General features: G+C 43.9%; 1 protein-coding gene across 2 annotated transcripts in view; it reads left to right on the top strand.

Annotated features, from left to right (window-relative positions):
• manba (mannosidase, beta A, lysosomal) overlaps positions 1-13,482 on the top strand; it is a 97,099-nt gene that overhangs the window by 19,691 nt on the left and 63,926 nt on the right. The gene's annotated exons all lie outside the window — the stretch shown is intronic.

Here is a 13,482-nt window from a genome sequence, read left to right on the forward strand (position 1 = left end):
AATGTGTCACTGATTGGGTCAGCATTTATTGCTCTTCCCTAATTACCCATACCTATCTGTGTTTGCTGGTTGTGTTTACTTGTCATTTTTAAGTTTATTCCAATTATGTATATATATCTGGCAATCTGAGAATAGCTTTAATTCAACAATAGTTCCAAAACACCAAAAAAAACACACTTCTCAATGTTTTGTGTAGATTATTGGCAGAATGGCATTGACAACTCTATCATTTTATTCTAACCCCCCACCCTCCCCCTTGGATTGTACAGTTCTCCAGCTGGTGTGGGAGTTCTTATAATCACCTAACTCTCAATGAAGGGAAGCAGCTGCAGTTTGTTCATCCTTAAATTTAATTCCCCCTTCCCCGTCCAGTGGAAAATAATTTAATTTTGCCCTAATTCTTTTTTGAAAAGACACTAAATGTTAAGCACAAGATGAAAATGAATGCTTTTACATTGATTTAGCTATCTCTTTTACCAGAGTTTTTGAAAAAATAGATTTTTATTTATTCAAAATTCAAAAATGTTACTAGGAAGAGCAGGAGAGACAATGTAAGATAAATTATGCAATTCTAAAGGGGCTGTAGGAGCAGAGGGAGTCTGTCTTCTGGGTATATGTGCACAACTCATTGAAGACAGCTTGAGAAAGTAGTTGAGGCATAATGGATCCTGTACTTTACAAATAGAGGCATAAATTACAAAATCAAAGATGTTACTACAAACCTACATAAATCATTGTTCAGCTACAGTTAGAACATAGAACAATACAGCACAGAACAGGCCCTTCGGTCCACGATGTTGTGCCGAACATTTGTCCTAGCTTAAGCACCTATCCATGTACCTATCCAATTGCCACTTAAAGGTCACCAATGATTCTGACTCTGCCACTCCCACAGGCAGCGCATTCCATGCCCCCACCACTCTCTGGGTAAAGAACCAACCCCCGACATCTCCCCTATACCTTCCACCCTTCACCTTAAATTTATGTCCCCTTGTAACACTCTGTTGTACCCGGGGAAAAAGTCTCTGACTGCCTACTCTATCTATTCCTCTGACCATCTTATAAACCTCTATCAAGTCACCCCTCATCCTTCACCGTTCCAATGAGAAAAGGCCTAGCACTCTCAACCTATCCTCGTACGACCTATTCTCCATTCCAGGCAACATCCTGGTAAATCTCCTCTGCACCCTCTCCAAAGCTTCCACATCTTTCCTAAAGTGAGGCGACCAGAACTGCACACAGTACTCCAAATGTGGCCTTACCAAGGTACTGTACAGCTGCAACATCACCTCACGACTCTTGAATTCAATCCCTCTGCTAATGAACGCTAATATGCCATAGGCCTTCTTACAAGCTCTATCCACCTGAGTGGCAACTTTTAAAGATCTATGAACATAGACCCCAAGATCCCTCTCCTCCTCCACCTTACTAAGAACCCTACCGTTAACCCTGTATTCAGCATTCTTATTTGTCCTTCCAAAATGGACAACCTCACACTTGACAGGGTTGAACTCCATCTGCCACTCCTCAGCCCAGCTCTGCATCATATCTAAGTCCCTTTGCAGCCGACAACAGCCCTCCTCACTATCCACAACTCCACCAATCTTCGTATCATCTGCAAATTTACCGACCCACCCTTCGACTCCCTCTTCCAAGTCATTAATGAAAATTACAAACAGCAGAGGACCCAGAACTGATCCCTGCGGAACTCCACTTAACTGAATATTTACCATCTACCACCACTCTCTGACTTTGACCAGTTAGCCAGTTTTCTATCCAACTGGCCAAACCTCCCACTATCCCATGCCTCCTGACTTTCCGCATAAGCCTACCATGGGGAACCTTATCAAATGCCTTACTAAAATCCATGTACAACACATTCACTGCTCTACCCTCATCCACATGTTTGGTCACCTCCTCAAAGAATTCAATAAGACTTGTAAGGCAAGACCTACCCCTCACAAATCCGTGCTGGCTGTCCCTAATCAAGCAGTGTCTTTCCAGATACTCATAAATCCTATCCCTCAATACACTTTCCATTACTTTGCCTACCACCGAAGTAAGACTAACTGGCCTGTAATTCCTGGGGTTATCTCTATTCCTTTTTTTGAACAGGGGCACAACATTCGCCACTCTCCAGTCCCCTGGCACCACCCCCGTTGACAGTGAAGATGAAAAGATCATTGCCAACGGTACTGCAATTTCCTCTCTTGCTTCCCACATAATCCTAGGATGTATCCCGTCAGGCCCGGGGGACTTGTCTATTCTCAAGTTTTTCAAAATGTCCAACACATCTTCCTTCCTAACAAGCATCTCCTCTAGCTTATCAGTCCGTTTCACACTCTCTTCTTCAACAATACGGTCCCTCTCGTTCGTAAATACTGAAGAAAAGTACTCATTCAAGACCTCTCCTATCTCTTCCGACTCAATACACAGTCTCCCACTACTGTCCTTGATCGGACCTACCCTTGTTCTCGTCATTCTCATGTTTCTCACATATGCATAAAAGGTCTTGGGGTTATCCTTGATCCTACCCGCCAAGATTTTTCATGCCCTTTCTTAGCTCTCCTAATCCCTTTCTTCAGCTCCCTCCTAGCTATCCTGTATCCCTCCAATTCTCTGTCTGAACCTTGTTTCCTCAACCTTATGTAAGCCTCCTTCTTCCTCCTTACAAGACATTTAACCTCCCTCGTCAACCAAGGTTCCCTCATACGACCATCTCTTTCCTGCCTGACAGGTACATACATATCAAGGACACATCGTATCTGTACCTTGAAAAAGTTCCACATTTCCACGACATCCTTCCCTGACAGCCTATGCTCCCAACTTATGCTCCTCAGATCCTGTCTTACAGCATCGTATTTACCCTTCCCCCAGTTGTAAAACCTACCCTGTTGCATGCGCATATCTCTCTCCATAACCAAGGTCAAAGTCACAGAATTGTGATCACCATCACCAAAATGTACACCCACTAACAAGCCCATCACTTGTCCCGTTTCGTTACCAAGTACCAAATCCAATATGGCCTCCCCTCTGGTCGGGCAATCTACATACTGAGTTAGAAAAGCTTCCTGGACACACTGTACAAACATAGCCCCATCCAATCTACTTGATCTAAAGAGCTTCCATTCAACATTTGGGAAGTTGAAATCGCCCATGACTACGACCCTGTGGCTTCTGCACCTTTCCAAAATCTGTTTCCCAATCTGTTTCTCCACATCTCTGCTGCTATTGGGGGGCCTATAGTAAACACCCAACAAGGTGACTGCTCCTTTCCTATTTCTGACTTCAGCCCATACTACCTCCAAAGGCAGATCCCCCTCGAACTGCCTTTCTGCAGCCGTTATACCATTTCTAATTAGCAACGCCATCCCCTGCCTCCTTTTTTACCACCCCCCCCAATCTTACTGAAACATCTGTAACCAGGAACCTCCAACAGCCATTCCTGTCCCTCTTCTATCCATGTTTCCGTGATGGCCATAACATCGTAGTCCCAAGTACCGATCCGTGCTTTAAGTTCACCCACCTTATTTCTGATACTCCTTGCGTTGAAGTATACACACTTGAGCCCATCTCTGTGTCCGCAAGTATTCCCTGTCAGTGCTACCTTCTCCACAGCCTCCCTACATTCTTGGACATCCTGAAAAACAGCTAACCTACTTGCTGGACTACAAGTTCAGATCCTATCCCCCTGCCAAATTACTTTAAACCCCCCCCGAAGAGTGCTAGCAAACCTACCTCCCAGGATATTGGTGCCCTTCTGGTTCAGGTGCAAACCGTCCTGTTTGTACAGGTCCCACCTTCCCCAGAATGCAGTCCAATTGTCCAAATACCTGAAGCCCTCCCTCCTACACCATCCTTGCAGCCACGTGTTCAACTGCACTCTCTCCCTATTCCTTGCCTCACTGTCACGTGGCACCGGCAACAACCCAGAGATGACGACTCTGTCCGTCCTAGCTTTTAGCTTCCAGCCTAACTCCCTGAGCTCCTGAATGACCTCCCCACCCCTCTTCCTACCTATGTCATTGGTGCGAATGTGCACCATGACTTCTGGCTGCACACCCTCCCCCTTAAGGATTCTGAAGACACGGTCCGAGATGTTTCGGACCCTGGCACCCAGGAGGCAACAAACCATCTGAGAGTCTCGCCCATGTCCACAGAACCGTATGTATGTTGGAGTATTGTGCCTGTTTTGGGATCACATACTTAGGAAGGATATGAAAGCATTGGAGAGTGTGTGAAAAAGATTTACCCAAGTGGTTCCAGTGTTTTTCATGACCCCTGTTCGATCTCCTAATTTCTTTTTTGAGCAATACCCTTCACTTTCTGTATTCCTCTCGGACATCTGGTGTTTTGAGCCTTTGGGTATCTGCAGTAGCTTCCTTATTTTTAACCAATCTTGAACATTCTTTAATATCTAGGGCTGTCTTCACCTTTACATAAGCATATAGTCCTGCACCTTCACCCTGATAGAGGTGCATAAAATTGAGGGGCATGGACAGGGTGTATATTGAATCATAGAAGCCCTACAGTGCAGTTAGAGGCCATTCGGCCCATCAAGTCTGCACTGACCTTGCAAGGAGCATCTCATCCCCCTCCCCAAATCCCGATGACCCATGGGTGCACGAAAAAGGCTTGGCAGGAAGGATTAGGGAGAACCCAAAGGTATTTTAACTCATATGTGAGGAATAAGAGAATGATCAGGGAGAAGGTAGGGCTGGTCAGGGATAGCATAGGGAACTTGTGCGTGGCGCCTGAGCGGATAGGGTAAGCCCTAAATGAGTTTTTTGCTATGACTTTCACTAAGGATAGGGACCTTGTTGTGAATGAGAACTTTGAGGAGCTGGGAGACAGGCTTGAACAAATCAAGGTTGATGAAGTTGATGTGCTGGAAGGTTTGGCAAGCATTAAGATTGATAAGTCCCCAGAGCCAGACCAGCTTTATTTGAGATTCCTCCGGGAAGGGAAAAAAGAGGTTGCTAAGCCGCTGGCGAAAATCTTTGCTTCCTCACTCTCCACAGGAGTCGTACCTGAGGATTGGAGGGAAGCAAATGTTGTTCCTCTTTTCAAGAAGGGGAATAGGGACATCCCTGACAGTTACAGAGCAGTCAGTCTTACGTCTGTGGTCAGCAAGGTTCTGGAAAGAATTCTGAGGGATAAGATTTACTTGGAAAAGCATAGCAGGATTAAAGGCAGCATGGCTTTATGAAGGCAGGTCATGCCTCTCAAATCTTATTGAGTTCTTTGAGGAGGTGACAAGACAGGTCGATGTTGGACGAGCAATGGATGTGGTATATGTGGACTTCAGCAAGGCATTTGGATAAGGTGCCCCATGGTAGGCTCATTCATAAAGTCAGGAGGTACAGGATACAGGGAAATTTGGCTATCTGGATTCAGAATTGGTTGGCTGGCAGAAGGCAGAGAGTGGTTATAGATGGAAAGTATTCTGCCTGAAGGTCAGTGGTGAATTGTGCCCCGCAGGGCTCTGTTCTTGGGCCTCTGCTCTTTGTAGTTTTGATAAATTACTTGGATGAGAAGGTTGAGGGGTGGGTTAGTAAATTTGCCGATGACACAAAGGTTGGAGGTACCGTTGATAGTATCGAGGGCTATTACAGGCTGCAGCGCGACATAGACAGGATGCAGAGCTGGGCTGAGAAATAGCAGAAGGAGTTCAACTGGATAAAAGCGAAGTGATGCATTTTGGAAGGTTGAACTCGAATGTTGAATATAGGATTAAAGACTGGATTCTAGGAAGTGTGGAAGAACAGAGGGATCTTGGTGTTCAAGTGCATAGGTCCCTCAAAGTTGCCACCCAAGTGGATAGGGTTGTTCAGAAAACATATGGTGTTTTGGCTTTCATTAATGGGGATCGAGTTTAAGAGCTGCAAGGTTTTGCTGCAGCTCTACAAGTCCCTGGTGAGACCACACTTGGAATATTGCCCAGTTCTTGTCGCCCTTTATATAGGTAAGATACAGAGGCTTTAGAGAGGGTGCAAAGAAGGTTTACCCGGATGCTGCCTGGACTGGAGGGCTTGTCTTATGAAGAGAGGTTGACTAAGCTTGGAATTTTCTCTCTGGAGAGGAGGAGGAAGAGAGGAGACTTGATCAAGGTATACAAGATAATGAGAAACATGGATAGAGTCAGTAGCCAGAGACTTTTTCCCCTTGGCAAGATTGACTGGCACAATGGGTCATAGTTTTAAGATATTAGGAGGAAGGTATAGAGGAGATGTCAGAGGTAGGTTCTTTACGCAGAGAGTTGTGAATGCATGGAATGCATTGCCAGAGGAGGTGGTGGTGGAAGCAGAGTCAGTAGGGACATTTAAGCGACTGCTGGACATGCACATGGACAGCAGTGAATTGAGGAGTGCGTAGGTTAGGTTATTTTATTTTAGATTAGGAATAATCCTCGGCTCAACGCCGTGGGCTGAAGTGCCTGTTCTGTGCTGTACTTTTCCCATTCTATTACCCGATGTTTACCATGACAATTCTATCTAATCTGTGGGAGGAAGCCAGAGCACCTGGAGAAAACTAAGGCAGACACAGGGAGAATATGCAAACGCCACACAGACAGTTATACGAGGCTGCAATTGAACCCAGGTCCTTGGTGCATTGAGGCAGCAGTGCTAGCCACAGTGCCGCCACATATAAACAAACCCTTAGTTGAAGGATCAGTAACAAGGGGGCACACTTAAGGTGAAAGGTAGAAGGTCTAGAGGAGACTTGAGGAAAGACTCTTTCACGGAGAGGGTGGTAGGGGTCTGGAATTCATTGCCTGGCAGAATAGTTAAGACAGGAAATCTCACAACCTTTAAAAAGTACTTGGGTGAGCATATGTAGTGTCATAATATTCAAAGCTATGAATTGAGTGGAATGGAGGGCTCATGAAGATTTGATGTACATTTGGATGGGCCAAAGGGCGGTTTCTGTGCTGTACAATTCTATATCATCCCACCTTTCTATAGTAATTGACTCCTTGATCTATATTGCTACACAGCCTCCTATTGACACATCACCAACCTTCTCTTGCTTCCAGATACTATACACTGGAATATTGAGCTGACAATCCTGTTTTTTCTCGCTCAATTATGACTCTGTAAGAGCAATAATATCTCATTTCCATGCATGAATAGGCTTGGGCTGTTTTCCCTGGGCCGTCAGAGGCTGAGGGGTGATCTTTTAGAGGATTATAAAATCATGAGGGGCATGGATAGGCTAAATAGACAAAGTATTTTCTCTGGGTTGGGGGAATCCAGAACTAGAGGGCATAGGTTTAGGGTGAGAGGGGAAAGATATAAAAGACACCTTCCCTTACTAAATCCATTCTGACTTGTTCTAATCCGACCCTGCACTTCCAAGAATTGAGAAATCACATCCTTAAGGATGGATTCTAGATAATGTCAACAACCAAGGTTAGGCTAATCGGCCTGTAATTTTCCATCTTTTGTCTTGATCCTTTCTTGAACAAGGGGGTTACAACAGCAATTTTCCAATCATCTAGCACTTTCCCTGACTCCAATGACTTTTGAAAGATTCCAACCAAAGCCTCCAGTATTTCCTCAGCCACCTCCCTCAGAACTCTAGAATGTAGCCCATTGGGGCCTGGAGGTTAATCTGTTTTTAGACCTTTTAGCTCTTTTAGCACTTTCTCTTTTGTAATAGCTACCATACTCAACTCTGTCCCCTGACTCTCCATAATTGTTGGGATATTACTCATGTCTTCCACTGTGAAGGCTGATGCAAAGTACCTATTAAGTTCTTCAGCTATTTCCTTATCTCCCATCACTAGCCTTCCAGCATCAGTTTGGATCACCCAATGCCTACTTTTACCTCTCGTTTGTTTCTTATGTATTGAAAGAAACTTTTACTATCATTTCTTATGTTACTGGCTAGCCTACGTTCATATTTGACTCTCTCCTTCCTATTTCTCTCTTTGTTATCCTCTGTTTGTTTTTGTAGCCTTCCCAATCTTCTGATTTCCCAGTGCTCTTGGCCACTTTATAGGCTGTCTCTTTTTCTTTGATACATTTCCTGACTTCCTTTGTCAGACATGGCTGTCTAATTACACCCCACCCCCAAAACAAAACCCAGATAATCTTTTTTTTCTTTGGAATGAACCTCTGTATTGTGTCCTCAATTACACCCAGAAACTCCTGCCATTGTTGCTCTACTGTCTTCCCCACCTGGCTCTGCTTCCAGTTGATTTTTATCAGTTCCTCTCTCATGCCCCTGTAATTACTTTTATTTAACTGCAACACCATTGCATCCGATTTTGCCTTCTCTCTTTCAAACTGCAGACTGAACTCTACCATATTATGATCACTGTCTCCTAAGTGTTCCCTTACTTTAAGATCTTTTATAAAGTCTGGGTCCTTACATAGCACTAAGTCCAGAATAGCCCCTCCCTTGTGGCTCCATCATAAGCTGCTCCAAAAAGCCATCCTATTAGCATTCCATGAATTCCCTTACTTTGGATCCACTGGCAACGTTATTCACCCAGTCCACCTGCATATTGAAGTCCCCCACGATCACCATGACCTTGCCTTTCTGACATGATACATCTCTTTCCCAGTACATCTTGCGCCCTTGGTCCTGCCCACTGTTAGTAAGTCTGTAGATAACTCCCATTATGGTTTTATTGCCTTTGTGGTTCCTCAACTCCACCCACACACACTCTATACCATCTGACCCTATGTCATTCAGTGCCATAGATTTAATTTCATTCTTAACTAACAGGTCAGCCACGCCCCCTCTGCCCACCTCCCTGTCTTTTCGATAAATTGTAAATCCTTGGATATTTATCTGCCAGTCCTGAACCCCCTGCAACCATGTCTCTGTAATGCCAGCCACATCATAATCATTCACAATGATTTGTGCCGTTAATTTATCTACTTTGTTATGAATACCACGAGCATTCAGGTAAAGTGCCTTAATGCTAGCTTTCTTATCATTATTAGAGATATTGAAAATCATAAGATGTCCTAAGTTCTCCTTCCTTTTTGCTGCATTCCTGGTCTGTCTCGAGCTTAAACCCACCTGCACACATGCTATCCTGCTGCCTCTCTTTCCATCTAACTCCATACTCCCTGTTGCTTTCCCTTTTCCTCCCCCCAACTCAGAAGTTTAAAGTCCTACTAACCACCCTATTTTACCTTTTCACTAGAACACTGGTTCCGGATCTGTTCAGATAGAGACCGTCCCAAAGGTACAGATCTCTCTGGTTCCGAAACTGATGCCAATGTCCCATGAAATGGGGTCCCTCTTTCCCACACCAATCCCTTAGCCACGTGTTTACTTCCCTAACTTTCTTATCTCTATGCCAGTTAGCACATGGCTCAGGCAGTAATCCGGAGAATATGACCCTTGAGGACCTGTGCTTAATTTCCTTCCTAGTGCTTGATAATCAGCAAACAACCCAAGTGCTGGCAAATAGGACTATATTAGTTTAGGCAAATAATGATTGCTCAGATGAGTATTTGTGTAATCTAAAGGCTTTCTTTGGCTCAAAGCTTGAAGTTCATTATTGACATTAGTGTAATTAAAATGAGAGGATTTGTTGCTACAAAATACATTTATCATTATTCCTAAATTTCTGTGTAAAATGACTAATCAGCAGTCCAACCATGCATTACCTGTCAGATTAAGGGACAGGCATGCTTATAAGGTGGTCTCTCATTCACCCAGAAGAGTACTGTATGGAAGTGATGTGATATGTATGAAGGGAAAGTTGATGGGAATGTGAACTCAATTGTCCAATGTGCCTTGGTGAAAGCATTACATAGAACATATAGTGTAGAAACAGGCCATTCAGCCCAACTAGTCTCTGCTTTACATGAGCCTCTTTCTACCCGACATCATCTCGCCCTATGTGCACAACTTTATATTCTTTTGCATCCTTATGCCTTTATCTAGCTCTTCTGTTGAAGCATCTTCACTATTCTTAACCAGATTTTAAAAAAAATCTTAGAAAGCACCTTCTAGCCCATGACCACTACCACTTAGAGGGGCAAGGGCAGCAGGTGGAAACATGGGAACACACTATGTGCACATTCTTTGAACCATACATTGTCCAGTCTTGTGATACATCAATTTTCCTTTTGTGTCACTGGGTCAAAATCCTGCTATTTCCTTCCTGATGGTAGTGTGGGTCAACCTACAGCATTTGGACTGCAGTGGTTCATGAGCTCAGCTCACCACCATCCATTCAAAGGGCAACTAGGGACGGGCAATAAATTCTGGCCCAGCCAGGAACACTTATATCCCATGAGTGATTTAAAAAAACACAAGTTTCTACTGTATTCCCTTTTGGATTTATTAGGATTATCTTAAATTTATGATCTCTAATTTTTGTTTGCTCCAAATCCAAAGATGTGCAAGTTAGGTGAATTGGCCATGCTAAATTGCCCATAGTGTTCAAGGATTGGAGAAAGGCTAATTTTGACAGTTTTAGGCAAGAGCTTTCAAAAGCTGATTGGAGGCAGATGTTCACAGGTAAAGGGACGGCTGGAAAATGGGAAGCCTTCAGAAATGAAATAACAAGAATCCAGAGAAAGTATATTCCTGTCAGGGTGAAAGAGAAGGCTGGTAGGTATAGGGAGTGCTGGATGACTAAAGAAATTGAGGGCTTAGTTAAGAAAAAGAAGGAAGCATATGTCAGGTATAGGCAGGATAGATTGAGTGAATCCTTAGAAGAGTATAAAGGAAGTAGGAGTATACTTAAGAGGGAAATCAGGAGGGCAAAAAGGGGACATTAGGTAGCTTTGACAAATAGAATTAAGGAGAATCCAAAGAGATTTTACAAATATATTAAGGACAATAGGGTAACTAGGAAGAGAATAAGGCCCCTCAAAGATCAGCAAGGCGGCCTTTGTGTGGAGCCACAGAAAATGGGGGAGATACTAAATTAATATTTTGCATCAGTATTTACTGTGGAAAAGGATATGGAAGATATAGACTGTAGGGAAATAGATGGTGACATCTTGCAAAATGTCCATATTGCAGAGGAGGAAGTGCTGGATGTCTTGAAGCGGTTAAAGGTGGATAAATCCCCAGGACCTGATCAGGTGTACCCAAGAACTCTGTGGGAAGCTAGAGAAGTGATTGCTGGGCCTCTTGCTGAGAAATTTGTATCATCAATAGTCACAGGTGAAGTGCCGGTAGACTGGAGGTTGGCTAACGTGGTGCCACTGTTTAAGAAGGGTGGTAAAGACAAGCCAGGGAACTAAAGACCGGTGAGCCTGACCTCGGTGGTGGGTAAGTTGTAGGGAATCCTGAGGGGCAGGATGTACGTGTATTTGGAAAGGCAAGGACTGTTTCGGGATAGTCAACATGGCTTTATGCGTGGGAAGTCATGTCTCACAAACTTGATTGAGTTTTTTGAAGAAGTAACAAAGAAGATTGATGAGGGCAGAGCAGTAGATGTGATCTAAATGGACTTTAGTAAGGCATTCATCAAGGTTCCCCATGGGAGACTGATTAGCAAGGTTAGATCTCATGGAATACATGCAGAACTAGCATTTGGATACAGAACTGGTTCAAAGGTAGAAGACAGAGGGTGGTGGTGGAGGGTTGTTTTTCATACTGGAGGCCTGTGACCAGTGGAGTGCCACAAGGATCTGTTCTGGGTCCTCGACTTTTTGTCATTTACATATATGATTTGGATGTGAGCATAAGAGGTACAGTAGTGGACAGTGAAGAGGGTTACCTCAGATTACAACAGGCTCTGGACCAGATGGGCCAATGGACTGAGAAGTGGCAGATGGAGTTTAATTCAGATAAATGCGAGGTGCTGCATTTTGGGAAAGCAAATCTTAGCAGGACTTATACACTTAATAGTAAGGTCCTAGGGAGTGTTGCTGAACAAAGGGACCTTGGAGTGCAGGTTCATAGCTCCTTGAAAGTGGAGTCGCAGGTAGATAGGATAGTGAAGAAGGTGTTTGGTATGCTTTCCTTTACTGGTCAGATTATTGAGTACAGGAGTTGGGAGGTCATGTTGCGGCTGTACAGGACATTGGTTAGGCCACTGTTGGAATATTGCGTGCAGTTCTGGTCTCCTTCCTATCGGAAAGATGTTGTGAAACTTGAAAGGGTTCCGAGAAGATTTAGAAGGATTTTGCCAGGGTTGGAGGATTTGAGCTATAGGGAGAGGCTGAACAGGCTGGGGCTGTTTTCCCTGGAGTGTCGGAGGCTGAGGGGTGACCTTATAGAGGTTTACGAAATTATGAGGGGCATGGATAGGATAAATAGGCAAAGTCTTTTCCCTGGAGTCGGGGAGTCTAGAACTAGAGGGCATAGGTTTAGGGTGAGAGGGGAAAGATATAAAAGAGACCTCAGGGGCAACTTTTTCATGCAGAGGGTGGTGCGTGTATGGAATGAGCTGCTAGAGGAAGTGGTGGAGGCTGGTACAATTGCAACATTTAAGAGGCATTTGGATTGTTATATGAATAGGAAGGGTTTGGAGGGATATGGGCCGGGTGCTGGCAGGTGGGACTAGATTGAGTTGGGATATCTGTACAGCATGGACGGGCTGGACCGAAGGGTCTGTATCCATGCTGTACATCTCTATGACTCTATGTGTAGATAAGGTGCATTAGTCAGGGATAAATGTAGAGTGATAGGGTAGGGGAATGGGTCTGGGTGGATTACTCTTCGGAGGGTCGGTGTGGACGTGTTGAGCCAAAAGGCCTGTTTCCATACTGTAGAGATTCTATGATTCTATTATTCTATGATATCTGGTCGGCATGGACAAGTTGGACTGAAAGACCTGTTTCCATGCTGTACATCTCTACCACTCTGTGACTCTAAGTGAATAAAAATAAATGAGACCCTTGATCAGCCATTTTTGAGGGAAGTTGGGGAACCACATTGCTGTTAGTCTGGTGCTATAAATATGCCAGACTGGGTTAGGATGGCAGATTTTCTTCCCTCAAGGACTGAAGTGAACCAAATGGGTTTTTCCAATAATGCAATGACTTCACGGTCATCAATAGAATCATACAGCATGGAAACAGAGCCTTAATAATTAGTGGTTTTTATTCTTCCAGATTTATGTAATCAATTGAATTTAAGTTCCCCAGCTATTGTGGCAGGATATGAGCCTGTGTCTATGAATTATTAGTCCAGGCAATAAAGCCATTTAATGGAGGTGATTTTAAAAATCAGCCAGGCTGATATTTAATGACCTTCTCCTTCACATTTGCAAATGTGTGTCTGATGAAGATGTTGAGTTTGTTTGCGACTTCATTCCGGATCAATGCGAGTGTTCAAGCCCACTTAAGACAATCACTTGGGTAGGGCATTATAAACCTACTGCTCTATGTGGATCCAACACAATTGATTGCTGCTTCCTGGGTTCCTCTTCACTGAACCTGGTACCAAGTGAAATCTCCCATATCATTTTTTATGTTGTTCAAGTGGTTTATTTTCAGTACTTTAAAGTGAATAAATAAGTTTGCATTTATTATCGACAAAGATATCTGCCTG

Source organism: Chiloscyllium punctatum, chromosome 14 (genome assembly GCF_047496795.1).
Source record: "Chiloscyllium punctatum isolate Juve2018m chromosome 14, sChiPun1.3, whole genome shotgun sequence".
Classification (NCBI taxonomy): domain Eukaryota; kingdom Metazoa; phylum Chordata; class Chondrichthyes; order Orectolobiformes; family Hemiscylliidae; genus Chiloscyllium; species Chiloscyllium punctatum.